Source organism: Corella eumyota, chromosome 6, assembly GCF_963082875.1.
Source record: "Corella eumyota chromosome 6, kaCorEumy4.1, whole genome shotgun sequence".
NCBI lineage: Eukaryota > Metazoa > Chordata > Ascidiacea > Phlebobranchia > Corellidae > Corella > Corella eumyota.
Genome location: NC_137495.1, coordinates 8,600,578 through 8,624,020, shown reverse-complemented (window position 1 = coordinate 8,624,020; position 23,443 = coordinate 8,600,578). Strand labels below are relative to the sequence as shown.

The 23,443-nt window shown below is 24.8% G+C and overlaps 43 non-coding genes across 43 annotated transcripts; all 43 read right to left on the bottom strand.

Annotated features, from left to right (window-relative positions):
- Positions 1–320: 320 nt before the first annotated feature.
- LOC145757827 (U6 spliceosomal RNA) lies at positions 321–429 on the bottom strand. The gene has a single exon (XR_014285842.1). It is a non-coding gene; the product is annotated as a U6 spliceosomal RNA (small nuclear RNA).
- A 437-nt stretch (positions 430–866) lies between these two features.
- Positions 867–975, bottom strand: LOC145757811 (U6 spliceosomal RNA). Its single transcript, XR_014285827.1, has one exon. It is a non-coding gene; the product is annotated as a U6 spliceosomal RNA (small nuclear RNA).
- A 440-nt stretch (positions 976–1,415) lies between these two features.
- Positions 1,416–1,524, bottom strand: LOC145757969 (U6 spliceosomal RNA). Its single transcript, XR_014285975.1, has one exon. It is a non-coding gene; the product is annotated as a U6 spliceosomal RNA (small nuclear RNA).
- Positions 1,525–1,963: 439 nt separating this feature from the next.
- LOC145758031 (U6 spliceosomal RNA) lies at positions 1,964–2,072 on the bottom strand. The gene has a single exon (XR_014286034.1). It is a non-coding gene; the product is annotated as a U6 spliceosomal RNA (small nuclear RNA).
- Positions 2,073–2,511: 439 nt separating this feature from the next.
- On the bottom strand, positions 2,512–2,620 carry LOC145757826 (U6 spliceosomal RNA). The gene has a single exon (XR_014285841.1). It is a non-coding gene; the product is annotated as a U6 spliceosomal RNA (small nuclear RNA).
- Positions 2,621–3,056: 436 nt separating this feature from the next.
- LOC145757785 (U6 spliceosomal RNA) lies at positions 3,057–3,165 on the bottom strand. The gene has a single exon (XR_014285802.1). It is a non-coding gene; the product is annotated as a U6 spliceosomal RNA (small nuclear RNA).
- A 440-nt stretch (positions 3,166–3,605) lies between these two features.
- On the bottom strand, positions 3,606–3,714 carry LOC145757883 (U6 spliceosomal RNA). The gene has a single exon (XR_014285895.1). It is a non-coding gene; the product is annotated as a U6 spliceosomal RNA (small nuclear RNA).
- A 439-nt stretch (positions 3,715–4,153) lies between these two features.
- LOC145758030 (U6 spliceosomal RNA) lies at positions 4,154–4,262 on the bottom strand. The gene has a single exon (XR_014286033.1). It is a non-coding gene; the product is annotated as a U6 spliceosomal RNA (small nuclear RNA).
- A 439-nt stretch (positions 4,263–4,701) lies between these two features.
- Positions 4,702–4,810, bottom strand: LOC145757825 (U6 spliceosomal RNA). Its single transcript, XR_014285840.1, has one exon. It is a non-coding gene; the product is annotated as a U6 spliceosomal RNA (small nuclear RNA).
- Positions 4,811–5,246: 436 nt separating this feature from the next.
- On the bottom strand, positions 5,247–5,355 carry LOC145757784 (U6 spliceosomal RNA). Its single transcript, XR_014285801.1, has one exon. It is a non-coding gene; the product is annotated as a U6 spliceosomal RNA (small nuclear RNA).
- A 443-nt stretch (positions 5,356–5,798) lies between these two features.
- Positions 5,799–5,907, bottom strand: LOC145757959 (U6 spliceosomal RNA). Its single transcript, XR_014285965.1, has one exon. It is a non-coding gene; the product is annotated as a U6 spliceosomal RNA (small nuclear RNA).
- Positions 5,908–6,336: 429 nt separating this feature from the next.
- On the bottom strand, positions 6,337–6,445 carry LOC145758032 (U6 spliceosomal RNA). Its single transcript, XR_014286035.1, has one exon. It is a non-coding gene; the product is annotated as a U6 spliceosomal RNA (small nuclear RNA).
- Positions 6,446–6,884: 439 nt separating this feature from the next.
- Positions 6,885–6,993, bottom strand: LOC145757824 (U6 spliceosomal RNA). The gene has a single exon (XR_014285839.1). It is a non-coding gene; the product is annotated as a U6 spliceosomal RNA (small nuclear RNA).
- A 437-nt stretch (positions 6,994–7,430) lies between these two features.
- On the bottom strand, positions 7,431–7,539 carry LOC145757907 (U6 spliceosomal RNA). The gene has a single exon (XR_014285917.1). It is a non-coding gene; the product is annotated as a U6 spliceosomal RNA (small nuclear RNA).
- Positions 7,540–7,980: 441 nt separating this feature from the next.
- Positions 7,981–8,089, bottom strand: LOC145757808 (U6 spliceosomal RNA). The gene has a single exon (XR_014285824.1). It is a non-coding gene; the product is annotated as a U6 spliceosomal RNA (small nuclear RNA).
- A 430-nt stretch (positions 8,090–8,519) lies between these two features.
- On the bottom strand, positions 8,520–8,628 carry LOC145758075 (U6 spliceosomal RNA). Its single transcript, XR_014286074.1, has one exon. It is a non-coding gene; the product is annotated as a U6 spliceosomal RNA (small nuclear RNA).
- Positions 8,629–9,065: 437 nt separating this feature from the next.
- LOC145757843 (U6 spliceosomal RNA) lies at positions 9,066–9,174 on the bottom strand. Its single transcript, XR_014285857.1, has one exon. It is a non-coding gene; the product is annotated as a U6 spliceosomal RNA (small nuclear RNA).
- Positions 9,175–9,616: 442 nt separating this feature from the next.
- LOC145757830 (U6 spliceosomal RNA) lies at positions 9,617–9,725 on the bottom strand. Its single transcript, XR_014285845.1, has one exon. It is a non-coding gene; the product is annotated as a U6 spliceosomal RNA (small nuclear RNA).
- Positions 9,726–10,164: 439 nt separating this feature from the next.
- On the bottom strand, positions 10,165–10,273 carry LOC145757881 (U6 spliceosomal RNA). The gene has a single exon (XR_014285893.1). It is a non-coding gene; the product is annotated as a U6 spliceosomal RNA (small nuclear RNA).
- A 442-nt stretch (positions 10,274–10,715) lies between these two features.
- LOC145757829 (U6 spliceosomal RNA) lies at positions 10,716–10,824 on the bottom strand. Its single transcript, XR_014285844.1, has one exon. It is a non-coding gene; the product is annotated as a U6 spliceosomal RNA (small nuclear RNA).
- A 439-nt stretch (positions 10,825–11,263) lies between these two features.
- On the bottom strand, positions 11,264–11,372 carry LOC145757695 (U6 spliceosomal RNA). The gene has a single exon (XR_014285718.1). It is a non-coding gene; the product is annotated as a U6 spliceosomal RNA (small nuclear RNA).
- A 440-nt stretch (positions 11,373–11,812) lies between these two features.
- On the bottom strand, positions 11,813–11,921 carry LOC145757957 (U6 spliceosomal RNA). The gene has a single exon (XR_014285963.1). It is a non-coding gene; the product is annotated as a U6 spliceosomal RNA (small nuclear RNA).
- Positions 11,922–12,350: 429 nt separating this feature from the next.
- LOC145757951 (U6 spliceosomal RNA) lies at positions 12,351–12,459 on the bottom strand. Its single transcript, XR_014285958.1, has one exon. It is a non-coding gene; the product is annotated as a U6 spliceosomal RNA (small nuclear RNA).
- A 442-nt stretch (positions 12,460–12,901) lies between these two features.
- Positions 12,902–13,010, bottom strand: LOC145758000 (U6 spliceosomal RNA). Its single transcript, XR_014286005.1, has one exon. It is a non-coding gene; the product is annotated as a U6 spliceosomal RNA (small nuclear RNA).
- A 429-nt stretch (positions 13,011–13,439) lies between these two features.
- On the bottom strand, positions 13,440–13,548 carry LOC145758146 (U6 spliceosomal RNA). Its single transcript, XR_014286141.1, has one exon. It is a non-coding gene; the product is annotated as a U6 spliceosomal RNA (small nuclear RNA).
- Positions 13,549–13,986: 438 nt separating this feature from the next.
- Positions 13,987–14,095, bottom strand: LOC145757783 (U6 spliceosomal RNA). Its single transcript, XR_014285800.1, has one exon. It is a non-coding gene; the product is annotated as a U6 spliceosomal RNA (small nuclear RNA).
- Positions 14,096–14,535: 440 nt separating this feature from the next.
- On the bottom strand, positions 14,536–14,644 carry LOC145757860 (U6 spliceosomal RNA). Its single transcript, XR_014285873.1, has one exon. It is a non-coding gene; the product is annotated as a U6 spliceosomal RNA (small nuclear RNA).
- Positions 14,645–15,086: 442 nt separating this feature from the next.
- On the bottom strand, positions 15,087–15,195 carry LOC145757968 (U6 spliceosomal RNA). The gene has a single exon (XR_014285974.1). It is a non-coding gene; the product is annotated as a U6 spliceosomal RNA (small nuclear RNA).
- Positions 15,196–15,624: 429 nt separating this feature from the next.
- On the bottom strand, positions 15,625–15,733 carry LOC145758061 (U6 spliceosomal RNA). The gene has a single exon (XR_014286062.1). It is a non-coding gene; the product is annotated as a U6 spliceosomal RNA (small nuclear RNA).
- Positions 15,734–16,162: 429 nt separating this feature from the next.
- On the bottom strand, positions 16,163–16,271 carry LOC145757901 (U6 spliceosomal RNA). Its single transcript, XR_014285912.1, has one exon. It is a non-coding gene; the product is annotated as a U6 spliceosomal RNA (small nuclear RNA).
- A 444-nt stretch (positions 16,272–16,715) lies between these two features.
- Positions 16,716–16,824, bottom strand: LOC145757956 (U6 spliceosomal RNA). The gene has a single exon (XR_014285962.1). It is a non-coding gene; the product is annotated as a U6 spliceosomal RNA (small nuclear RNA).
- Positions 16,825–17,263: 439 nt separating this feature from the next.
- LOC145757823 (U6 spliceosomal RNA) lies at positions 17,264–17,372 on the bottom strand. Its single transcript, XR_014285838.1, has one exon. It is a non-coding gene; the product is annotated as a U6 spliceosomal RNA (small nuclear RNA).
- Positions 17,373–17,809: 437 nt separating this feature from the next.
- LOC145757782 (U6 spliceosomal RNA) lies at positions 17,810–17,918 on the bottom strand. The gene has a single exon (XR_014285799.1). It is a non-coding gene; the product is annotated as a U6 spliceosomal RNA (small nuclear RNA).
- A 440-nt stretch (positions 17,919–18,358) lies between these two features.
- Positions 18,359–18,467, bottom strand: LOC145758107 (U6 spliceosomal RNA). Its single transcript, XR_014286104.1, has one exon. It is a non-coding gene; the product is annotated as a U6 spliceosomal RNA (small nuclear RNA).
- Positions 18,468–18,906: 439 nt separating this feature from the next.
- Positions 18,907–19,015, bottom strand: LOC145758105 (U6 spliceosomal RNA). The gene has a single exon (XR_014286102.1). It is a non-coding gene; the product is annotated as a U6 spliceosomal RNA (small nuclear RNA).
- A 437-nt stretch (positions 19,016–19,452) lies between these two features.
- LOC145757842 (U6 spliceosomal RNA) lies at positions 19,453–19,561 on the bottom strand. The gene has a single exon (XR_014285856.1). It is a non-coding gene; the product is annotated as a U6 spliceosomal RNA (small nuclear RNA).
- Positions 19,562–19,990: 429 nt separating this feature from the next.
- LOC145758152 (U6 spliceosomal RNA) lies at positions 19,991–20,099 on the bottom strand. The gene has a single exon (XR_014286146.1). It is a non-coding gene; the product is annotated as a U6 spliceosomal RNA (small nuclear RNA).
- A 439-nt stretch (positions 20,100–20,538) lies between these two features.
- Positions 20,539–20,647, bottom strand: LOC145757939 (U6 spliceosomal RNA). The gene has a single exon (XR_014285946.1). It is a non-coding gene; the product is annotated as a U6 spliceosomal RNA (small nuclear RNA).
- Positions 20,648–21,076: 429 nt separating this feature from the next.
- LOC145758150 (U6 spliceosomal RNA) lies at positions 21,077–21,185 on the bottom strand. The gene has a single exon (XR_014286145.1). It is a non-coding gene; the product is annotated as a U6 spliceosomal RNA (small nuclear RNA).
- Positions 21,186–21,624: 439 nt separating this feature from the next.
- Positions 21,625–21,733, bottom strand: LOC145757831 (U6 spliceosomal RNA). The gene has a single exon (XR_014285846.1). It is a non-coding gene; the product is annotated as a U6 spliceosomal RNA (small nuclear RNA).
- Positions 21,734–22,170: 437 nt separating this feature from the next.
- LOC145758027 (U6 spliceosomal RNA) lies at positions 22,171–22,279 on the bottom strand. The gene has a single exon (XR_014286030.1). It is a non-coding gene; the product is annotated as a U6 spliceosomal RNA (small nuclear RNA).
- Positions 22,280–22,720: 441 nt separating this feature from the next.
- On the bottom strand, positions 22,721–22,829 carry LOC145758134 (U6 spliceosomal RNA). Its single transcript, XR_014286130.1, has one exon. It is a non-coding gene; the product is annotated as a U6 spliceosomal RNA (small nuclear RNA).
- A 439-nt stretch (positions 22,830–23,268) lies between these two features.
- On the bottom strand, positions 23,269–23,377 carry LOC145758145 (U6 spliceosomal RNA). Its single transcript, XR_014286140.1, has one exon. It is a non-coding gene; the product is annotated as a U6 spliceosomal RNA (small nuclear RNA).
- Positions 23,378–23,443: the final 66 nt, after the last annotated feature.

Genomic DNA, 23,443 nt, shown 5'->3' with positions numbered 1-23,443 from the left:
TTATTATTAAAACTCATTTTTTTCTTTATTATGTGATGTCAATAAAATTGTTATTGTCTTAGTATCTGTTTTGTTTGATATAATTTTTTTCAATTTTTTTACTTATAGCTTTTTTGTACAATTTTAATAATACATTTTTGTTTCAATTTTTTTTTAACTTATTTAATATCAAATAATTTTAAACCATATTTTATTTATCAAATAAATGTAGTTTGCTTTTATATTATGCTGTAACGATTATCGCCTAAACTTGGTTAAATTTTTCTTTAGAAATCACAGATTTGTTTTTTAAATTAAAAAAACTCTTTTTCAACGGTAATTAAAATATAGAACGCTTCACGATTTTGCGTGTCATCCTTGCGCAGGGGCCATGCTAATCTTCTCTGTATCGTTCCAATTTTAGTATATGTACCGCTATTAAGCAAGTACGTTTACCTTGGTAAATAAAGTCACATTTAATCAAAAGCACATTTAAAATCTTCGCTTTGTTACAGAAGCAAATTCTATACTTGCGACTACCACAAATGTTTGGAGGAATTTTATTGTTTTTATTATTAAAACTCATTTTTTTCTTTATCATGTGATGTCAATAAAATTGTTATTGTCTTAGTATCTGTTTTGTTTTATATGATTTTTTTTAATTTTTTTACTTATAGCTTTTTTGTACAATTTTAATAATACATTTTTGTTTCAATTTTTTTTAACTTATTTAATATCAAATAATTTTAAACCATAATTTATTTATCAAATAAATCTAGTTTGCTTTTATATTATGTTGTATCGATTATCGCCTAAACTAGGTAAACTTTCATTTAGAAATCACAGATTTGTTTTTTAAATTAAAAAAACTCTTTTTCAACGGTAATAAATATATGAAACGCTTCACGATTTTGCGTGTCATCCTTGCGCAGGGGCCATGCTAATCTTCTCTGTATCGTTCCAATTTTAGTATATGTACCGCTATTAAGCAAGTACGTTTACTTTGATAAATAAAGTCACATTTAATCAAATGCACTTTTAATATCTTCGCTTTGTTACACACGAAAATTCTATACTTGCGACCATCACAAATGTTTGGAGGAATTTTATTGTTTTTATTATTAAAACTCATTTTTTTCTTTATCACGTTATGTCAATAAAATTGTTATTGTCTTAGTATCTGTTTTGTTTTATATAAATTTTTTCAATTTTTTTACTTATAGCTTTTTTTGTACAATTTTAATAATACATTTTTGTTTAAATTTTTTTTTAACTTATTTAATATCAAATAATTTTAAACCATATTTTATTTATCAAATAAATGTAGTTTGCTTTTTTATTATGCTGTAACGATTATCGCCTAAACTTGGTTAAATTTTTCTTTAGAAATCACAGATTTGTTTTTTAAATTAAAAAAAATCTTTTTCAACGGTAATAAAAATATGGAACGCTTCATGATTTTGCGTGTCATCCTTGCGCAGGGGCTATGCTAATCTTCTTTGTATTGTTCCAATTTTAGTATATGTACCGCTATTAAGCAAGTACGTTTAACTTGGTAAATAAAGTCACATTTAATCAAAAGCACTTTTAATATCTTCGCTTTGTTACAGACGCAAATTCTATACTTGCGACCATCACAAGTGTTTGGAGGAATTTTATTGTTTTTATTATTAAAACTTATTTTTTTCTTTATCATGTGATGTCAATAAAATTGTTATTGATTTAGTATCTGTTTTGTTTTATATAATTTTTTTCAATTTTTTTACTTATAGCTATTTTTGTACAACTTTAATAATACATTTTTGTTTAAATTTTTTTTTAACTTATTTAATATCAAATAATTTTAAACCATATTTTATTTATCAAATAAATGTAGTTTGCTTTTATATTATGCTGTAACAATTATCGCCTAAACTAGTTAAATTTTCATTTAGAAATCACAGATTTGTTTTTTAAATTAAAAAAACTCTTTTTCAAAGGTAATAAAAATATGGAACGCTTCACGATTTTGCGTGTCATCCTTGCGCAGGGTCCATGCTAATCTTCTCTGTATCATTCCAATTTTAGTATATGTACCGCTATTAAGCAATTACGTTTACCTTGGTAAATAAAGTCACATTTAATCAAAGGCAGTTTTAAAATCTTCGCTTTGTTACAGACAAAATTTCTATACTTGCGACCATCACAAGTGTTTCGAGGAATTTTATTGTTTTTATTATTAAAACTCATTTTTTTCTTTATTATGTGATGTCAATAAAATTGTTATTGTCTTAGTATCTGTTTTGTTTGATATAATTTTTTTCAATTTTTTTACTTATAGCTTTTTTGTACAATTTTAATAATACATTTTTGTTTCAATTTTTTTTTAACTTATTTAATATCAAATAATTTTAAACCATATTTTATTTATCAAATAAATGTAGTTTGCTTTTATATTATGCTGTAACGATTATCGCCTAAACTTGGTTAAATTTTTCTTTAGAAATCACAGATTTGTTTTTTAAATTAAAAAAACTCTTTTTCAACGGTAATTAAAATATAGAACGCTTCACGATTTTGCGTGTCATCCTTGCGCAGGGGCCATGCTAATCTTCTCTGTATCGTTCCAATTTTAGTATATGTACCGCTATTAAGCAAGTACGTTTACCTTGGTAAATAAAGTCACATTTAATCAAAAGCACATTTAAAATCTTCGCTTTGTTACAGACGCAAATTCTATACTTGCGACTATCACAAATGTTTGGAGGAATTTTATTGTTTTTATTATTAAAACTCATTTTTTTCTTTATCATGTGATGTCAATAAAATTGTTATTGTCTTAGTATCTGTTTTGTTTTATATGATTTTTTTTAATTTTTTTACTTATAGCTTTTTTGTACAATTTTAATAATACATTTTTGTTTCAATTTTTTTAACTTATTTAATATCAAATAATTTTAAACCATAATTTATTTATCAAATAAATCTAGTTTGCTTTTATATTATGTTGTGTCGATTATCGCCTAAACTAGGTAAACTTTTATTTAGAAATCACAGATTTGTTTTTTAAATTAAAAAAACTCTTTTTCAACGGTAATAAATATATGGAACGCTTCACGATTTTGCGTGTCATCCTTGCGCAGGGGCCATGCTAATCTTCTCTGTATCGTTCCAATTTTAGTATATGTACCGCTATTAAGCAAGTACGTTTACTTTGATAAATAAAGTCACATTTAATCAAAAGCACTTTTAATATCTTCGCTTTGTTACACACAAAAATTCTATACTTGCGACCATCACAAATGTTTGGAGGAATTTTATTGTTTTTATTATTAAAACTCATTTTTTTCTTTATCACGTGATGTCAATAAAATTGTTATTGTCTTAGTATCTGTTTTGTTTTATATAAATTTTTTCAATTTTTTTACTTATAGCTTTTTTTGTTCAATTTTAATAATACATTTTTGTTTAAATTTTTTTTTAACTTATTTAATATCAAATAATTTTAAACCATATTTTATTTATCAAATAAATGTAGTTTGCTTTTTTATTATGCTGTAACGATTATCGCCTAAACTTGGTTAAATTTTTCTTTAGAAATCACAGATTTGTTTTTTAAATTAAAAAAAATCTTTTTCAACGGTAATAAAAATATGGAACGCTTCATGATTTTGCGTGTCATCCTTGCGCAGGGGCCATGCTAATCTTCTTTGTATCGTTCCAATTTTAGTATATGTACCGCTATTAAGCAAGTACGTTTACCTTGGTAAATAAAGTCACATTTAATCAAAAGCACTTTTAATATCTTCGCTTTGTTATAGACGCAAATTCTATACTTGCGACCATCACAAGTGTTTGGAGGAATTTTATTGTTTTTATTATTAAAACTTATTTTTTTCTTTATCATGTGATGTCAATAAAATTGTTATTGATTTAGTATCTGTTTTGTTTTATATAATTTTTTTCAATTTTTTTACTTATAGCTATTTTTGTACAACTTTAATAATACATTTTTGTTTAAATTTTTTTTTAACTTATTTAATATCAAATAATTTTAAACCATATTTTATTTATCAAATAAATCTAGTTTGCTTTTATATTATGCTGTAACGATTATCGCCTAAACTAGTTAAATTTTCATTTAGAAATCACAGATTTGTTTTTTAAATTAAAAAAACTCTTTTTCAAAGGTAATAAAAATATGGAACGCTTCACGATTTTGCGTGTCATCCTTGCGCAGGGTCCATGCTAATCTTCTCTGTATCATTCCAATTTTAGTATATGTACCGCTATTAAGCAATTACGTTTACCTTGGTAAATAAAGTCACATTTAATCAAAGGCAGTTTTAAAATCTTCGCTTTGTTACAGACAAAATTTCTATACTTGCGACCATCACAAGTGTTTCGAGGAATTTTATTGTTTTTATTATTAAAACTCATTTTTTTCTTTATTATGTGATGTCAATAAAATTGTTATTGTCTTAGTATCTGTTTTGTTTGATATAATTTTTTTCAATTTTTTTACTTATAGCTTTTTTTTACAATTTTAATAATACATTTTTGTTTCAATTTTTTTTTAACTTATTTAATATCAAATAATTTTAAACCATATTTTATTTATCAAATAAATGTAGTTTGCTTTTATATTATGCTGTAACGATTATCGCCTAAACTTGGTTAAATTTTTCTTTAGAAATCACAGAATTGTTTTTTAAATTAAAAAAACTCTTTTTCAACGGTAATTAAAATATAGAACGCTTCACGATTTTGCGTGTCATCCTTGCGCAGGGGCCATGCTAATCTTCTCTGTATCGTTCCAATTTTAGTATATGTACCGCTATTAAGCAAGTACGTTTACCTTGGTAAATAAAGTCACATTTAATCAAAAGCACATTTAAAATCTTCGCTTTGTTACAGACGCAAATTCTATACTTGCGACTATCACAAATGTTTGGAGGAATTTTATTGTTTTTATTATTAAAACTCATTTTTTTCTTTATCATGTGATGTCAATAAAATTGTTATTGTCTTAGTATCTGTTTTGTTTTATATGATTTTTTTTAATTTTTTTACTTATAGCTTTTTTGTACAATTTTAATAATACATTTTTGTTTCAATTTTTTTAACTTATTTAATATCAAATAATTTTAAACCATAATTTATTTATCAAATAAATCTAGTTTGCTTTTATATTATGTTGTATCGATTATCGCCTAAACTAGGTAAACTTTCATTTAGAAATCACAGATTTGTTTTTTAAATTAAAAAAACTCTTTTTCAACGGTAATAAATATATGGAACGCTTCACGATTTTGCGTGTCATCCTTGCGCAGGGGCCATGCTAATCTTCTCTGTATCGTTCCAATTTTAGTATATGTACCGCTATTAAGCAAGTACGTTTACTTTGATAAATAAAGTCAGATTTAATCAAAAGCACTTTTAATATCTTCGCTTTGTTACACACGAAAATTCTATACTTGCGACCATCACAAATGTTTGGAGGAATTTTATTGTTTTTATTATTAAAACTCATTTTTTTCTTTATCACGTGATGTCAATAAAATTGTTATTGTCTTAGTATCTGTTTTGTTTTATATAAATTTTTTCAATTTTTTTACTTATAGCTTTTTTTGTACAATTTTAATAATACATTTTTGTTTAAATTTTTTTTTAACTTATTTAATATCAAATAATTTTAAACCATATTTTATTTATCAAATAAATCTAGTTTGTTTTTTTATATTTTGCTGTAACGATTATCGCCTAATCTTAGTTAAATTTTTATTTAGAAATCACAGATTTGTTTTTTCAAATTAAAAAAATTCTTTTTCAACGGTAATAAAAATATGGAACGCTTCATGATTTTGCGTGTCATCCTTGCGCAGGGGCCATGCTTATCTTCTCTGTATCGCTCCAATTTTAGTATATGTACCGCTATTAAGCAAGTACGTTTACCTTGGTAAATAAAGTCACATTTAATCAAAAGCACTTTTAAAATCTTCGCTTTGTTACAGACGCAAATTCTATACTTGCGACCATCACAAATGTTTGGAGGAATTTTATTGTTTTTATTATTAAAACTCATTTTTTTCTTTATCATGTGATGTCAATAAAATTGTTATTGTTTTAGTATCTGTTTTGTTTTATATAATTTTTTTACTTATAGCTATTTTTGTACAACTTTAATAATACATTTTTGTTTAAATTTTTTTTTAACTTATTTAATATCAAATAATTTTAAACCATATTTTATTTATCAAATAAATCTAGTTTGCTGTTATATTATGCTGTAACGATTATTGCCTAAACTAGTTAAATTTTCATTTAGAAATCACAGATTTGTTTTTTAAATTAAAAAAACTCTTTTTCAAAGGTAATAAAAATATGGAACGCTTCACGATTTTGCGTGTCATCCTTGCGCAGGGTCCATGCTAATCTTCTCTGTATCATTCCAATTTTAGTATATGTACCGCTATTAAGCAATTACGTTTACCTTGGTAAATAAAGTCACATTTAATCAAAGGCAGTTTTAAAATCTTCGCTTTGTTACACACAAAATTTCTATACTTGCGACCATCACAAGTGTTTCGAGGAATTTTATTGTTTTTATTATTAAAACTCATTTTTTTCTTTATCATGTGATGTCAATAAAATTGTTATTGTCTTAGTATCTGTTTTGTTTGATATAATTTTTTTCAATTTTTTTACTTATAGCTTTTTTGTACAATTTTAATAATACATTTTTGTTTCAATTTTTTTTTAACTTATTTAATATCAAATAATTTTAAACCATATTTTATTTATCAAATAAATGTAGTTTGCTTTTATATTATGCTGTAACGATTATCGCCTAAACTTGGTTAAATTTTTCTTTAGAAATCACAGATTTGTTTTTTAAATTAAAAAAACTCTTTTTCAACGGTAATTAAAATATAGAACGCTTCACGATTTTGCGTGTCATCCTTGCGCAGGGGCCATGCTAATCTTCTCTGTATCGTTCCAATTTTAGTATATGTACCGCTATTAAGCAAGTACGTTTACCTTGGTAAATAAAGTCACATTTAATCAAAAGCACATTTAAAATCTTCGCTTTGTTACAGACGCAAATTCTATACTTGCGACTATCACAAATGTTTGGAGGAATTTTATTGTTTTTATTATTAAAACTCATTTTTTTCTTTATCATGTGATGTCAATAAAATTGTTATTGTCTTAGTATCTGTTTTGTTTTATATGATTTTTTTTAATTTTTTTACTTATAGCTTTTTTGTACAATTTTAATAATACATTTTTGTTTCAATTTTTTTTAACTTATTTAATATCAAATAATTTAAACCATAATTTATTTATCAAATAAATCTAGTTTGCTTTTTCATTATGCTGTAACGATTATCGCCTAAACTTGGTTAAATTTTTCTTTAGAAATCACAGATTTGTTTTTTAAATTAAAAAAAATCTTTTTCAACGGTAATAAAAATATGGAACGCTTCATGATTTTGCGTGTCATCCTTGCGCAGGGGCCATGCTAATCTTCTTTGTATTGTTCCAATTTTAGTATATGTACCGCTATTAAGCAAGTACGTTTACCTTGGTAAATAAAGTCACATTTAATCAAAAGCACTTTTAATATCTTCGCTTTGTTACAGACGCAAATTCTATACTTGCGACCATCACAAGTGTTTGGAAGAATTTTATTGTTTTTATTATTAAAACTTATTTTTTTCTTTATCATGTGATGTCAATAAAATTGTTATTGATTTAGTATCTGTTTTGTTTTATATAATTTTTTTCAATTTTTTTCTTATAGCTTTTTTTGTACAATTTTAATAATAAATTTTTGTTTAAATTTTTTTTAACTTATTTATTATCAAATAATTTTAAACCATATTTTATTTATCAAATAAATCTAGTTTGTTTTTTTATATTATGCTGTAACGATTATCGCCTAATCTTAGTTAAATTTTCATTTAGAAATCACAGATTTGTTTTTTCAAATTAAAAAAATTCTTTTTCAACGGTAATAAAAATATGGAACGCTTCATGATTTTGCGTGTCATCCTTGTGCAGGGGCCATGCTTATCTTCTCTGTATTGTTCCAATTTTAGTATATGTACCGCTATTAAGCAAGTACGTTTACCTTGGTAAATAAAGTCACATTTAATCAAAAGCACTTTTAATATCTTCGCTTTGTTACACACAAAATTTCTATACTTGCGACCATCACAAGTGTTTGGAGGAATTTTATTGTTTTTATTATTAAAACTCATTTTTTTCTTTATCATGTGATGTCAATAAAATTGTTATTGTCTTAGTATCTGTTTTGTTTTATATAATTTTTTTACTTATAGCTTTTTTTGTACAACTTTAATAATACATTTTTGTTTAAATTTTTTTTTAACTTATTTATTATCAAAGAATTTTAAACCATAATTTATTTATCAAATAAATGTAGTTTGCTTTTATATTATGCTGTAACGATTATCGCCTAAACTTGGTTAAATTTTTCTTTAGAAATCACAGATTTGTTTTTTAAATTAAAAAAACTCTTTTTCAACGATAATAAAAATATGGAACGCTTCACGATTTTGCGTGTCATCCTTGCGCAGGGGCCATGTTAATCTTCTATGTATCGTTCCAATTTTAGTATATGTACCGCTGTTAAGCAAGTACGTTTACTTTGATAAATAAAGTCACATTTAATCAAAAGCACTTTTAATATCTTCGCTTTGTTACACACGAAAATTCTATACTTGCGACCATCACAAATGTTTGGAGGAATTTTATTGTTTTTATTATTAAAACTCATTTTTTTCTTTATCATGTGATGTCAATAAAATTGTTATTGTCTTAGTATCTGTTTTGTTTTATATAATTTTTTTCAATATTTTTACTTATAGCTTTTTTGTACAATTTTAATAATACATTTTTGTTTCAATTTTTTTTAACTTATTTAATATCAAATAACTTTAAACCATAATTTATTTATCAAATAAATCTAGTTTGCTTTTATATTATGCTGTATCGATTATCGCCTAAACTAGGTAAACTTTCATTTAGAAATCACAGATTTGTTTTTTAAATTAAAAAAACTCTTTTTCAACGGTAATAAATATATGGAACGCTTCACCATTTTGCGTGTCATCCTTGCGCAGGGGCCATGCTAATCTTCTCTGTATCGTTCCAATTTTAGTATATGTACCGCTATTAAGCAAGTACGTTTACCTTGGTAAATAAAGTCACATTTAAGCAAAAGCACTTTTAATATCTTCGCTTTGTTACAGAAGCAAATTCTATACTTGCGACCATCACAAGTGTTTGGAGGAATTTTATTGTTTTTATTATTAAAACTTATTTTTTTCTTTATCATGTGATGTCAATAAAATTGTTATTGATTTAGTATCTGTTTTGTTTTATATAATTTTTTTCAATTTTTTTACTTATAGTTTTTTTTGTACAATTTTAATAATACATTTTTGTTTAAATTTTTTTAAACTTATTTATTATCAAAGAATTTTAAACCATATTTTATTTATCAAATAAATCTAGTTTGTTTTTTTATATTATGCTGTAACGATTATCGCCTAATCTTAGTTAAATTTTCATTTAGAAATCACAGATTTGTTTTTTTAAATTAAAAAAATTCTTTTTCAACGGTAATAAAAATATGGAACGCTTCATGATTTTGCGTGTCATCCTTGCGCAGGGGCCATGCTTATCTTCTCTGTATTGTTCCAATTTTAGTATATGTACCGCTATTAAGCAAGTACGTTTACCTTGGTAAATAAAGTCACATTTAATCAAAAGCACTTTTAATATCTTCGCTTTGTTACACACAAAATTTCTATACTTGCGACCATCACAAGTGTTTGGAGGAATTTTATTGTTTTTATTATTAAAACTCATTTTTTTCTTTATCATGTGATGTCAATAAAATTGTTATTGTCTTAGTATCTGTTTTGTTTGATATAATTTTTTTCAATTTTTTTACTTATAGCTTTTTTGTACGATTTTAATAATACATTTTTGTTTCAATTTTTTTTTAACTTATTTAATATCAAATAATTTTAAACCATAATTTATTTATCAAATAAATGTAGTTTGCTTTTGTATTATGCTGTAACGATTATCGCCTAAACTTGGTTAAATTTTTCTTTAGAAATCACAGATTTGTTTTTTAAATTAAAAAAACTTTTTTTCAACGGTAATAAAAATATGGAACGCTTCACGATTTTGCGTGTCATCCTTGCGCAGGGGCCATGCTAAACTTCTCTGTATCGTTCCAATTTTAGTATATGTACCGCTATTAAGCAAGTACGTTTACTTTGATAAATAAAGTCACATTTAATCAAAAGCACTTTTAATATCTTCGCTTTGTTACACACGAAAATTCTATACTTGCGACCATCACAAATGTTTGGAGGAATTTTATTGTTTTTATTATTAAAACTCATTTTTTTCTTTATCATGTGATGTCAATAAAATTGTTATTGATTTAGTATCTGTTTTGTTTTATATAATTTTTTTCAATTTTTTTACTTATAGTTTTTTTTGTACAATTTTAATAATACATTTTTGTTTAAATTTTTTTAAACTTATTTATTATCAAAGAATTTTAAACCATATTTTATTTATCAAATAAATCTAGTTTGTTTTTTTATATTATGCTGTAACGATTATCGCCTAATCTTAGTTAAATTTTCATTTAGAAATCACAGATTTGTTTTTTTAAATTAAAAAAATTCTTTTTCAACGGTAATAAAAATATGGAACGCTTCATGATTTTGCGTGTCATCCTTGCGCAGGGGCCATGCTTATCTTCTCTGTATTGTTCCAATTTTAGTATATGTACCGCTATTAAGCAAGTACGTTTACCTTGGTAAATAAAGTCACATTCAATCAAAAGCACTTTTAATATCTTCGCTTTGTTACACACAAAATTTCTATACTTGCGACCATCACAAGTGTTTGGAGGAATTTTATTGTTTTTATTATTAAAACTCATTTTTTTATTTATCATGTGATGTCAATAAAATTGTTATTGTCTTAGTATCTGTTTTGTTTGATATAATTTTTTTCAATTTTTTTACTTATAGCTTTTTTGTACGATTTTAATAATACATTTTTGTTTCAATTTTTTTTTAACTTATTTAATATCAAATAATTTTAAACCATAATTTATTTATCAAATAAATGTAGTTTGCTTTTGTATTATGCTGTAACGATTATCGCCTAAACTTGGTTAAATTTTTCTTTAGAAATCACAGATTTGTTTTTTAAATTAAAAAAACTTTTTTTCAACGGTAATAAAAATATGGAACGCTTCACGATTTTGCGTGTCATCCTTGCGCAGGGGCCATGCTAATCTTCTCTGTATCGTTCCAATTTTAGTATATGTACCGCTATTAAGCAAGTACGTTTACTTTGATAAATAAAGTCACATTTAATCAAAAGCACTTTTAATATCTTCGCTTTGTTACACACGAAAATTCTATACTTGCGACCATCACAAATGTTTGGAGGAATTTTATTGTTTTTATTATTAAAACTCATTTTTTTCTTTATCACGTGATGTCAATAAAATTGTTATTGTCTTAGTATCTGTTTTGTTTTATATAAATTTTTTCAATTTTTTTACTTATAGCTTTTTTTGTACAATTTTAATAATACATTTTTGTTTAAATTTTTTTTTAACTTATTTAATATCAAATAATTTTAAACCATATTTTATTTATCAAATAAATGTAGTTTGCTTTTTTATTATGCTGTAACGATTATCGCCTAAACTTGGTTAAATTTTTCTTTAGAAATCACAGATTTGTTTTTTAAATTAAAAAAACTCTTTTTCAACGATAATAAAAATAAGGAACGCTTCACGATTTTGCGTGTCATCCATGCGCAGGGGCCATGCTAATCTTCTCTGTATCGTTCCAATTTTAGTATATGTACCGCCATTAAGCAAGTACGTTTACCTTGGTTAATAAAGTCACATTTAATCAAAAGCACTTTTAAAATCTTCGCTTTGTTACAGACGAAAATTCTATACTTGCGACCATCACAAATGTTTGGAGGAATTTTATTGTTTTTATTATTAAAACTCATTTTTTTCTTTATCATGTGAAGTCAATAAAATTGTTATTGTCTTAGTATCTGTTTTGTTTTATATAATTTTTTTACTTATAGCTTTTTTTGTACAACTTTAATAATACATTTTTGTTTAAATTTTTTTTTAACTTATTTATTATCAAAGAATTTTAAACCATAATTTATTTATCAAATAAATCTAGTTTGCTTTTATATTATGCTGTATCGATTATCGCCTAAACTAGTTAAACTTTCATTTAGAAATCACAGATTTGTTTTTTAAATTAAGAAAACTCTTTTTCAACGGTAATAAATATATGGAACGCTTCATGATTTTGCGTGTCATCCTTGCGCAGGGGCCATGCTAATTTTCTCTGTATCGTTCCAATTTTAGTATATGTACCGCTATTAAGCAAGTACGTTTACTTTGGTAAATAAAGTCACATTTAATCAAAAGCACTTTTAATATCTTCGCTTTGTTACACACGAAAACTCTATACTTGCGACCATCACAAATGTTTGGAGGAATTTTATTGTTTTTATTATTAAAACTCATTTTTTTCTTTATCATGTGATGTCAATAAAATTGTTATTGTCTTAGTATCTGTTTTGTTTTATATAAATTTTTTCAATTTTTTTACTTATAGCTTTTTTTGTACAATTTTAATAATACATTTTTGTTTAAATTTTTTTTTAACTTATTTATTATCAAAGAATTTTAAACCATATTTTATTTATCAAATAAATCTAGTTTGTTTTTTTATATTATGCTGTAACGATTATCGCCTAATCTTAGTTAAATTTTCATTTAGAAATCACAGATTTGTTTTTTAAATTAAAAAAACTCTTTTTCAACGGTAATAAAAATATGGAACGCTTCACGATTTTGCGTGTTATCCTCGCGCAGGGGCCATGCTAATCTTCTCTGTATCGTTCCAATTTTAGTATATGTACCGCTATTAAGCAAGTACGTTTACCTTGGTAAATAAAGTCACATTTAATCAAAAGCACTTTTAAAATCTTCGGTTTGTTACAGACGCAAATTCTATACTTGCGACCATCACAAGTGTTTGGAGGAATTTTATTGTTTTTATTATTAAAACTCATTTTTTTCTTTATCATGTGATGTCAATAAAATTGTTATTCTCTTAGTATCTGTTTTGTTTTATATAATTTTTTTACTTATAGCTTTTTTTGTACAACTTTAATAATACATTTTTGTTTAAATTTTTTTTTAACTTATTTATTATCAAAGAATTTTAAACCATATTTTATTTATCAAATAAATGTAGTGTGCTTTTATATTATGCTGTAACGACTATTGCCTGAAATAGTTAAATTTTCATTTAGAAATCACAGATTTGTTTTTTAAATTAAAAAAACTCGTTTTCAACGGTAATAAAAATATGGAACGCTTCACGAATTTGCGTGTCATCTTTGCGCAGGGGCCAAGCTAATCTTCTCTGTATCGCTCCAATTTTAGTATATGTACCGCTATTAAGCAAGTACGTTTACCTTGGTAAATAAAGTCACATTTAACCAAAAGCACTTTTAATATCTTCGGTTTGTTACAGACGAAAATTCTATACTTGCGACCATCACAAGTGTTTGGAGGAATTTTATTGTTTTTATTATTAAAACTCATTTTTTTCTTTATCATGTGATGTCAATAAAATTGTTATTGTCTTAGTATCTGTTTTGTTTGATATAATTTTTTTCAATATTTTTACTTATAGCTTTTTTGTACAATTTTAATAATACATTTTTGTTTAAATTTTGTTTTAACTTATTTAATATCAAATAATTTTAAACCATAATTTATTTATCAAATAAATCTAGTTTGCTTTTATATTATGCTGTATCGAGTATCGCCTAAACTAGTTAAATTTTCATTTAGAAATCACAGATTTGTTTTTTAAATTAAAAAAACTTTTTTTCAACGGTAATAAATATATGGAACGCTTCACGATTTTGCGTGTCATCCTTGCGCAGGGGCCATGCTAATCTTCTCTGTATCGTTCCAATTTTAGTATATGTACCGCTATTAAGCAAGTACGTTTTCTTTGGTAAATAAAGTCACATTTAATCAAAAGCACTTTTAATATCTTCGCTTTGTTACACACGAAAATTCTATACTTGCGACCATCACAAATGTTTGGAGGAATTTTATTGTTTTTATTATTAAAACTCTTTTTTTTTTTTATCATGTGATGTCAATAAAATTGTTATTGTCTTAGTATCTGTTTTGTTTTATATAAATTTTTTCAATTTTTTTACTTATAGCTTTTTTTGTACAATTTTAATAATACATTTTTGTTTAAATTTTTTTTTAACTTATTTAATATCAAATAATTTTAAACCATATTTTATTTATTAAATAAATGTAGTTTGCTTTTTTATTATGCTGTAACGGTTATCGCCTAAACTTGGTTAAATTTTTCTTTAGAAATCACAGATTTGTTTTTTAAATTAAAAAAACTCCTTTTCAACGGTAATAAAAATATGGAACGCTTCATGATTTTGCGTGTCATCCTTGCGCAGGGGCCATGCTAATCTTCTCTGTATTGTTCCATTTTTAGTATATGTACCGCTATTAAGCAAGTACGTTTACCTTGGTAAATAAAGTCACATTTAATCAAAAGCACTTTTAATATCTTCGCTTTGTTACAGACGCAAATTCTATACTTGCGACCATCACAAGTGTTTGGAGGAATTTTATTGTTTTTATTATTAAAACTTATTTTTTTCTTTATCATGTGATGTCAATAAAATTGTTATTGATTTAGTATCTGTTTTGTTTTATATAATTTTTTTCAATTTTTTTACTTATAGCTTTTTTTGTACAATTTTAATAATACATTTTTGTTTAAATTTTTTTTAACTTATTTATTATCAAAGAATTTTAAACCATATTTTATTTATCAAATAAATCTAGTTTGTTTTTTTATATTATGCTGTAACGATTATCGCCTAATCTTAGTTAAATTTTTATTTAGAAATCACAGATTTGTTTTTTCAAATTAAAAAAATTCTTTTTCAACGGTAATAAAAATATGGAACGCTTCATGATTTTGCGTGTCATACTTGCGCAGGGGCCATGCTTATCTTCTCTGTATTGTTCCAATTTTAGTATATGTACCGCTATTAAGCAAGTACGTTTACCTTGGTAAATAAAGTCACATTTAATCAAAAGCACTTTTAAAATCTCCGCTTTGTTACAGACGAAAATTCTATACTTGCGACCATCACAAATGTTTGGAGGAATTTTATTGTTTTTATTATTAAAACTCATTTTTTTCTTTATCATGTGATGTCAATAAAATTGTTATTGTCTTAGTATCTGTTTTGTTTTATATAATTTTTTTACTTATAGCTTTTTTTGTACAACTTTAATAATACATTTTTGTTTAAATTTTTTTTTAACTTATTTATTATCAAAGAATTTTAAACCATATTTTATTTATCAAATGAATGTAGTGTGCTTTTATATTATGCTGTAACGATTATCGCCTAAACTAGTTAAATTTTCATTTAGAAATCACAGATTTGTTTTTTAAATTAAAAAAACTCTTTTTCAACGGTAATAAAAATATGGAACGCTTCACGAATTTGCGTGTCATCCTTGCGCAGGGGCCAAGCTAATCTTCTCTGTATCGCTCCAATTTTAGTATATGTACCGCTATTAAGCAAGTACGTTTACCTTGGTAAATAAAGTCACATTTAATAAAAAGCACTTTTAAAATCTTTGCTTTGTTACAGACGCAAATTCTATACTTGCGACCATCACAAATGTTTGGAGGAATTTTATTGTTTTTATTATTAAAACTCATTTTTTTCTTTATCATGTGATGTCAATAAAATTGTTATTGTTTTAGTATCTGTTTTGTTTTATATATTTTTTTTACTTATAGCTTTTTTTGTACAACTTTAATAATACATTTTTGTTTAAATTTTTTTTTAACTTATTTAATATCAAATAATTTTAAACCATATTTTATTTATCAAATAAATCTAGTTTGCTTTTATATTATGCTGTAACGATTATCGCCTAAACTAGTTAAATTTTCATTTAGAAATCACAGATTTGTTTTTTAAATTAAAAAAACTCTTTTTCAAAGGTAATAAAAATATGGAACGCTTCACGATTTTACGTGTCATCCTTGCGCAGGGGCCATGCTAATCTTCTCTGTATCATTCCAATTTTAGTATATGTACCGCTATTAAGCAATTACGTTTACCTTGGTAAATAAAGTCACATTTAATCAAAGGCAGTTTTAAAATCTTCGCTTTGTTACAGACGCAAATTCTATACTTGCGACCATCACAAATGTTTGGAGGAATTTTATTGTTTTTATTATTAAAACTCATTTTTTTCTTTATCATGTGATGTCAATAAAATTGTTATTGTCTTAGTATCTGTTTTGTTTAATATAATTTTTTTCAATTTTTTTACTTATAGCTTTTTTTGTACAATTTTAATAATACATTTTTGTTTAAATTTTTTTTTAACTTATTTATTATCAAAGAATTTTAAACCATATTTTATTTATCAAATAAATCTAGTTTGTTCTTTTTATATTATGCTGTAACGATTATCGCCTAATCTTAGTTAAATTTTCATTTAGAAATCACAGATTTGTTTTTTCAAATTAAAAAAACTCTTTTTCAACGGTAATAAAAATATAGAACGCTTCATAATTTTGCGTGTCATTCTTGCGCAGGGGCAATGCTAATCTTCTCTGTATTGTTCCAATTTTAGTATATGTACCGCTATTAAGCAAGTACGTTTACTTTGGTAAATAAAGTCACATTTAATCAAAAGCACTTTTAATATCTTCGCTTTGTTACAGACAAAATTTCTATACTTGCGACCATCACAAGTGTTTCGAGGAATTTTATTGTTTTTATTATTAAAACTCATTTTTTTCTTTATCATGTGATGTCAATAAAATTGTTATTGTCTTAGTATCTGTTTTGTTTGATATAATTTTTTTTAATTTTTTTACTTATAGCTTTTTTGTACAATTTTAATAATACATTTTTGTTTCAATTCTTTTTTAACTTATTTAATATCAAATAATTTTAAACCATATTTTATTTATCAAATAAATGTAGTTTGCTTTTATATTATGCTGTAACGATTATCGCCTAAACTTGGTTAAATTTTTCTTTAGAAATCACAGATTTGTTTTTTAAATTAAAAAAACTCTTTTTCAACAGTAATTAAAATATAGAACGCTTCACGATTTTGCGTGTCATCCTTGCGCAGGGGCCATGCTAATCTTCTCTGTATCGTTCCAATTTTAGTATATGTACCGCTATTAAGCAAGTACGTTTACCTTGGTAAATAAAGTCACATTTAATCAAAAGCACATTTAAAATCTTCGCTTTGTTACAGACGCAAATTCTATACTTGCGACTATCACAAATGTTTGGAGGAATTTTATTGTTTTTATTATTAAAACTCATTTTTTTCTTTATCATGTGATGTCAATAAAATTGTTATTGTCTTAGTATCTGTTCTGTTTTATATGATTTTTTTTAATTTTTTTACTTATAGCTTTTTTGTACAATTTTAATAATACATCTTTGTTTCAATTTTTTTTAACTTATTTAATATCAAATAATTTTAAACCATAATTTATTTATCAAATAAATCTAGTTTGCTTTTATATTATGTTGTATCGATTATAGCCTAAACTAGGTAAACTTTCAATTAGAAATCACAAATTTGTTTTTTAAATTAAAAAAACTCTTTTTCAACGGTAATAAATATATGGAACGCTTCACGATTTTGCGTGTCATCCTTGCGCAGGGGCCATGCTAATCTTCTCTGTATCGTTCCAATTTTAGTATATGTACCGCTATTAAGCAAGTACGTTTACTTTGATAAATAAAGTCACATTTAATCAAAAGCACTTTTAATATCTTCGCTTTGTTACACACGAAAATTCTATACTTGCGACCATCACAAATGTTTGGAGGAATTTTATTGTTTTTATTATTAAAACTCATTTTTTTCTTTATCACGTGATGTCAATAAAATTGTTATTGTCTTAGTATCTGTTTTGTTTTATATAAATTTTTTCAATTTTTTTACTTATAGCTTATTTTGTACAATTTTAATAATACATTTTTGTTTAAATTTTTTTTTAACTTATTTAATATCAAATAATTTTAAACCATATTTTATTTATCAAATAAATGTAGTTTGCTTTTATATTATGCTGTAACGATTATCGCCTAAACTTGGTTAAATTTTTCTTTAGAAATCACAGATTTGTTTTTTAAATTAAAAAAACTCTTTTTCAACGATAATAAAAATATGGAACGCTTCACGATTTTGCGTGTCATCCTTGCGCAGGCGCCATGCTAATCTTCTATGTATCGTTCCAATTTTAGTATATGTACCGCTGTTAAGCAAGTACGTTTACTTTGATAAATAAAGTCACATTTAATCAAAAGCACTTTTAATATCTTCGCTTTGTTACAGACAAAATTTCTATACTTGCGACCATCACAAGTGTTTCGAGGAATTTTATTGTTTTTATTATTAAAACTCATTTTTTTCTTTATCATGTGATGTCAATAAAATTGTTATTGTCTTAGTATCTGTATTGTTTGATATAATTTTTTTTAATTTTTTTACTTATAGCTTTTTTGTACAATTTTAATAATACATTTTTGTTTCAATTCTTTTTTAACTTATTTAATATCAAATAATTTTAAACCATATTTTATTTATCAAATAAATGTAGTTTGCTTTTATATTATGCTGTAACGATTATCGCCTAAACTTGGTTAAATTTTTTTTTAGAAATCACAGATTTGTTTTTTAAATTAAAAAAACTCTTTTTCAACGATAATAAAAATATGGAACGCTTCACGATTTTGCGTGTCATCCTTGCGCAGGCGCCATGCTAATCTTCTATGTATCGTTCCAATTTTAGTATATGTACCGCTGTTAAGCAAGTACGTTTACTTTGATAAATAAAGTCACATTTAATCAAAAGCACTTTTAATATCTTCGCTTTGTTACACACGAAAATTCTATACTTGCGACCATCACAAATGTTTGGAGGAATTTTATTGTTTTTATTATTAAAACTCATTTTTTTCTTTATCATGTGATGTCAATAAAATTGTTATTGTCTTAGTATCTGTTTTGTTTTATATAATTTTTTTCAATATTTTTACTTATAGCTTTTTTGTACAATTTTAATAATACATTTTTGTTTCAATTTTTTTTAACTTATTTAATATCAAATAATTTTAAACCATAATTTATTTATCAAATAAATCTAGTTTGCTTTTATATTATGCTGTATCGATTATCGCCTAAACTAGGTAAACTTTCATTTAGAAATCACAGATTTGTTTTTTAAATTAAAAAAACTTTTTTTCAACGGTAATAAATATATGGAACGCTTCACCATTTTGCGTGTCATCCTTGCGCAGGGGCCATGCTAATCTTCTCTGTATCGTTCCAATTTTAGTATATGTACCGCTATTAAGCAAGTACGTTTACCTTGGTAAATAAAGTCACATTTAATCAAAAGCACTTTTAAAATCTTCGCTTTGTTACAGACGCAAATTCTATACTTGCGACCATCACAAGTGTTTGGAGGAATTTTATTGTTTTTATTATTAAAACTCATTTTTTTCTTTATCATGTGATGTCAATAAAATTGTTATTGTCTTAGTATCTGTTTTGTTTTATATAATTTTTTTACTTATAGCTTTTTTTGTACAACTTTAATAATACATTTTTGTTTAAATTTTTTTTTAACTTATTTATTATCAAAGAATTTTAAACCATATTTTATTTATCAAATAAATGTAGTGTGCTTTTATATTATGCTGTAACGACTATTGCCTAAAGTAGTTAAATTTTCATTTAGAAATCACAGATTTGTTTTTTAAATTAAAAAAACTCTTTTTCAACGGTAATAAAAATATGGAACGCTTCACGAATTTGCGTGTCATCTTTGCGCAGGGGCCAAGCTAATCTTCTCTGTATCGCTCCAATTTTAGTATATGTACCGCTATTAAGCAAGTACGTTTACCTTGGTAAATAAAGTCACATTTAATCAAAAGCACTTTTAATATCTTCGGTTTGTTACAGACGAAAATTCTATACTTGCGACCATCACAAGTGTTTGGAGGAATTTTATTGTTTTTATTATTAAAACTCATTTTTTTCTTTATCATGTGATGTCAATAAAATTGTTATTGTCTTAGTATCTGTTTTGTTTGATATAATTTTTTTCAATTTTTTTACTTATAGCTTTTTTGTACAATTTTAATAATACATTTTTGTTTCAATTTTTTTTTAACTTATTTAATATCAAATAATTTTAAACCATATTTTATTTATCAAATAAATGTAGTTTGCTTTTGTATTATGCTGTAACGATTATCGCCTAAACTTGGTTAAATTTTTCTTTAGAAATCACAGATTTGTTTTTTAAATTAAAAAAACTCTTTTTCAACGATAATAAAAATAAGGAACGCTTCACGATTTTGCGTGTCATCCATGCGCAGGGGCCATGCTAATCTTCTCTGTATCGTTCCAATTTTAGTATATGTACCGCTATTAAGCAAGTACGTTTACCTTGGTTAATAAAGTCACATTTAATCAAAAGCACTTTTAAAATCTTCGCTTTGTTACAGACGAAAATTCTATACTTGCGACCATCACAAATGTTTGGAGGAATTTTATTGTTTTTATTATTAAAACTCATTTTTTTCTTTATCATGTGATGTCAATAAAATTGTTATTGTCTTAGTATCTGTTTTGTTTTATATAATTTTTTTACTTATAGCTTTTTTTGTACAACTTTAATAATACATTTTTGTTTAAATTTTTTTTTAACTTATTTATTATCAAAGAATTTTAAACCATATTTTATTTATCAAATAAATGTAGTGTGCTTTTATATTATGCTGTAACGACTATTGCCTAAACTAGTTAAATTTTTATTTAGAAATCACAGATTTGTTTTTTAAATTAAAAAAACTCTTTTTCAACGGTAATAAAAATATGGAACGCTTCACGAATTTGCGTGTCATCTTTGCGCAGGGGCCAAGCTAATCTTCTCTGTATCGCTCCAATTTTAGTATATGTACCGCTATTAAGCAAGTACGTTTACTTTGTTAAATAAAGTCACAATTAATCAAAAGCACTTTTAATATCTTCGGTTTGTTACTGACGAAAATTCTATACTTGCGACCATCACAAGTGTTTGGAGAAATTTTATTGTTTTTATTATTAAAACTCATTTTTTTCTTTATCATGTGATGTCAATAAAATTGTTATTGTCTTGGTATCTGTTTTGTTTGATATAATTTTTTTCAATTTTTTTACTTATAGCTTTTTTGTACAATTTTAATAATACATTTTTGTTTCAATTTTTTTTTAAATTATTTAATATCAAATAATTTTAAACCATATTTTATTTATCAAATAAATGTAGTTTGCTTTTATATTATGCTGTAACGATTATCGCCTAAACTTGGTTAAATTTTTCTTTGGAAATCACAGATTTGTTTTTTAAATTAAAAAAACTCTTTTTCAACGGTAATAAAAATATGGAACGCTTCACGATTTTGCGTGTCATCCTTGCGCAGGGGCCATGCTAATCTTCTCTGTATCGTTCCAATTTCAGTATATGTACCGCTTTTAAGCAAGTACGTTTACCTTGGTAAATAAAGTCACATTTAATCAAAAGCACTTTTAAAATCTTCGCTTTGTAACAGACGCAAATTCTATACTTGCGACCATCACAAATGTTTGGAGGAATTTTATTGTTTTTATTATTAAAACTCATTTTTTTCTTTATCATGTGATGTCAATAAAATTGTTATTGTCTTAGTATCTGTTTTGTTTGATATAATTTTTTTCAATATTTTTACTTATAGCTTTTTTGTACAATTTTAATAATACATTTTTGTTTAAATTTTTTTTTAACTTATTTAATATCAAATAATTTTAAACCATAATTTATTTATCAAATAAATCTAGTTTGCTTTTATATTATGCTGTACCGAGTATCGCCTAAACTAGTTAAATTTTCATTTAAAAATCACAGATTTGTTTTTTAAATTAAAAAAATTTTTTTCAACGGTAATAAATATATGGAACGCTTCACGATTTTGCGTGTCATCCTTGCGCAGGGACCTTGCTAATCTTCTCTGTATGGTTCCAATTTTAGTATATGTACCGCTATTAAGCAAGTACGTTTACCTTGATAAATAAAGTCACATTTAATCAAAAGCACTTTTAATATCTTCGCTTTGTTACACACGAAAATTCTATACTTGCGACCATCACAAATGTTTGGAGGAATTTTATTGTTTTTATTATTAAAACTCATTTTTTTCGTTATCATGTGATGTCAATAAAATTGTTATTGTCTTAGTATCTGTTTTGTTTTATATAAATTTTTTCAATTTTTTTACTTATAGCTTTTTTTGTACAATTTTAATAATACATTTTTGTTTAAATTTTTTTTTTAACTTATTTAATATCAAATAATTTTAAACCATATTTTATTTATCAAATAAATGTAGTTTGCTTTTATATTATGCTGTAACGATTATCGCCTAAACTTGGTTAAATTTTTCTTTAGAAATCACAGATTTGTTTTTTAAATTAAAAAAACTCTTTTTCAACGGTAATAAAAATATGGAACGCTTCACGAATTTGCGTGTCATCTTTGCGCAGGGTCCAAGCTAATCTTCTCTGTATCGTTCCAATTTTAGTATATGTACCGCTATTAAGCAAGTACGTTTACCTTGGTAAATAAAGTCACATTTAATCAAAAGCACTTTTAATATCTTCGGTTTGTTACAGACGAAAATTCTATACTTGCGACCATCACAAGTGTTTGGAAGAATTTTATTGTGTTTATTATTAAAACTCATTTTTTTCTTTATCATGTGATGTCAATAAAATTGTTATTGTCTTAGTATCTGTTTTGTTTTATATAAATTTTTTCAATTTTTTTACTTATAGCTTTTTTTGTACAATTTTAATAATACATTTTTGTTTAAATTTTTTTTTAACTTATTTATTATCAAAGAATTTTAAACCATATTTTATTTATCAAATAAATGTAGTGTGCTTTTATATTATGCTGTAACGATTATCGCCTATACTAGTTAAATTTTCATTTAGAAATCACAGATTTGTTTTTTAAATTAAAAAAACTTATTTTCAACGGTAATAAAAATATGGAACGCTTCACGAATTTGCGTGTCATCTTTGCGCAGGGGCCAAGCTAATCTTCTCTGTATCGCTCCAATTTTAGTATATGTACCGCTATTAAGCAAGTACGTTTACCTTGGTAAATAAAGTCACATTTAATCAAAAGCACTTTTAATATCTTCGGTTTGTTACAGA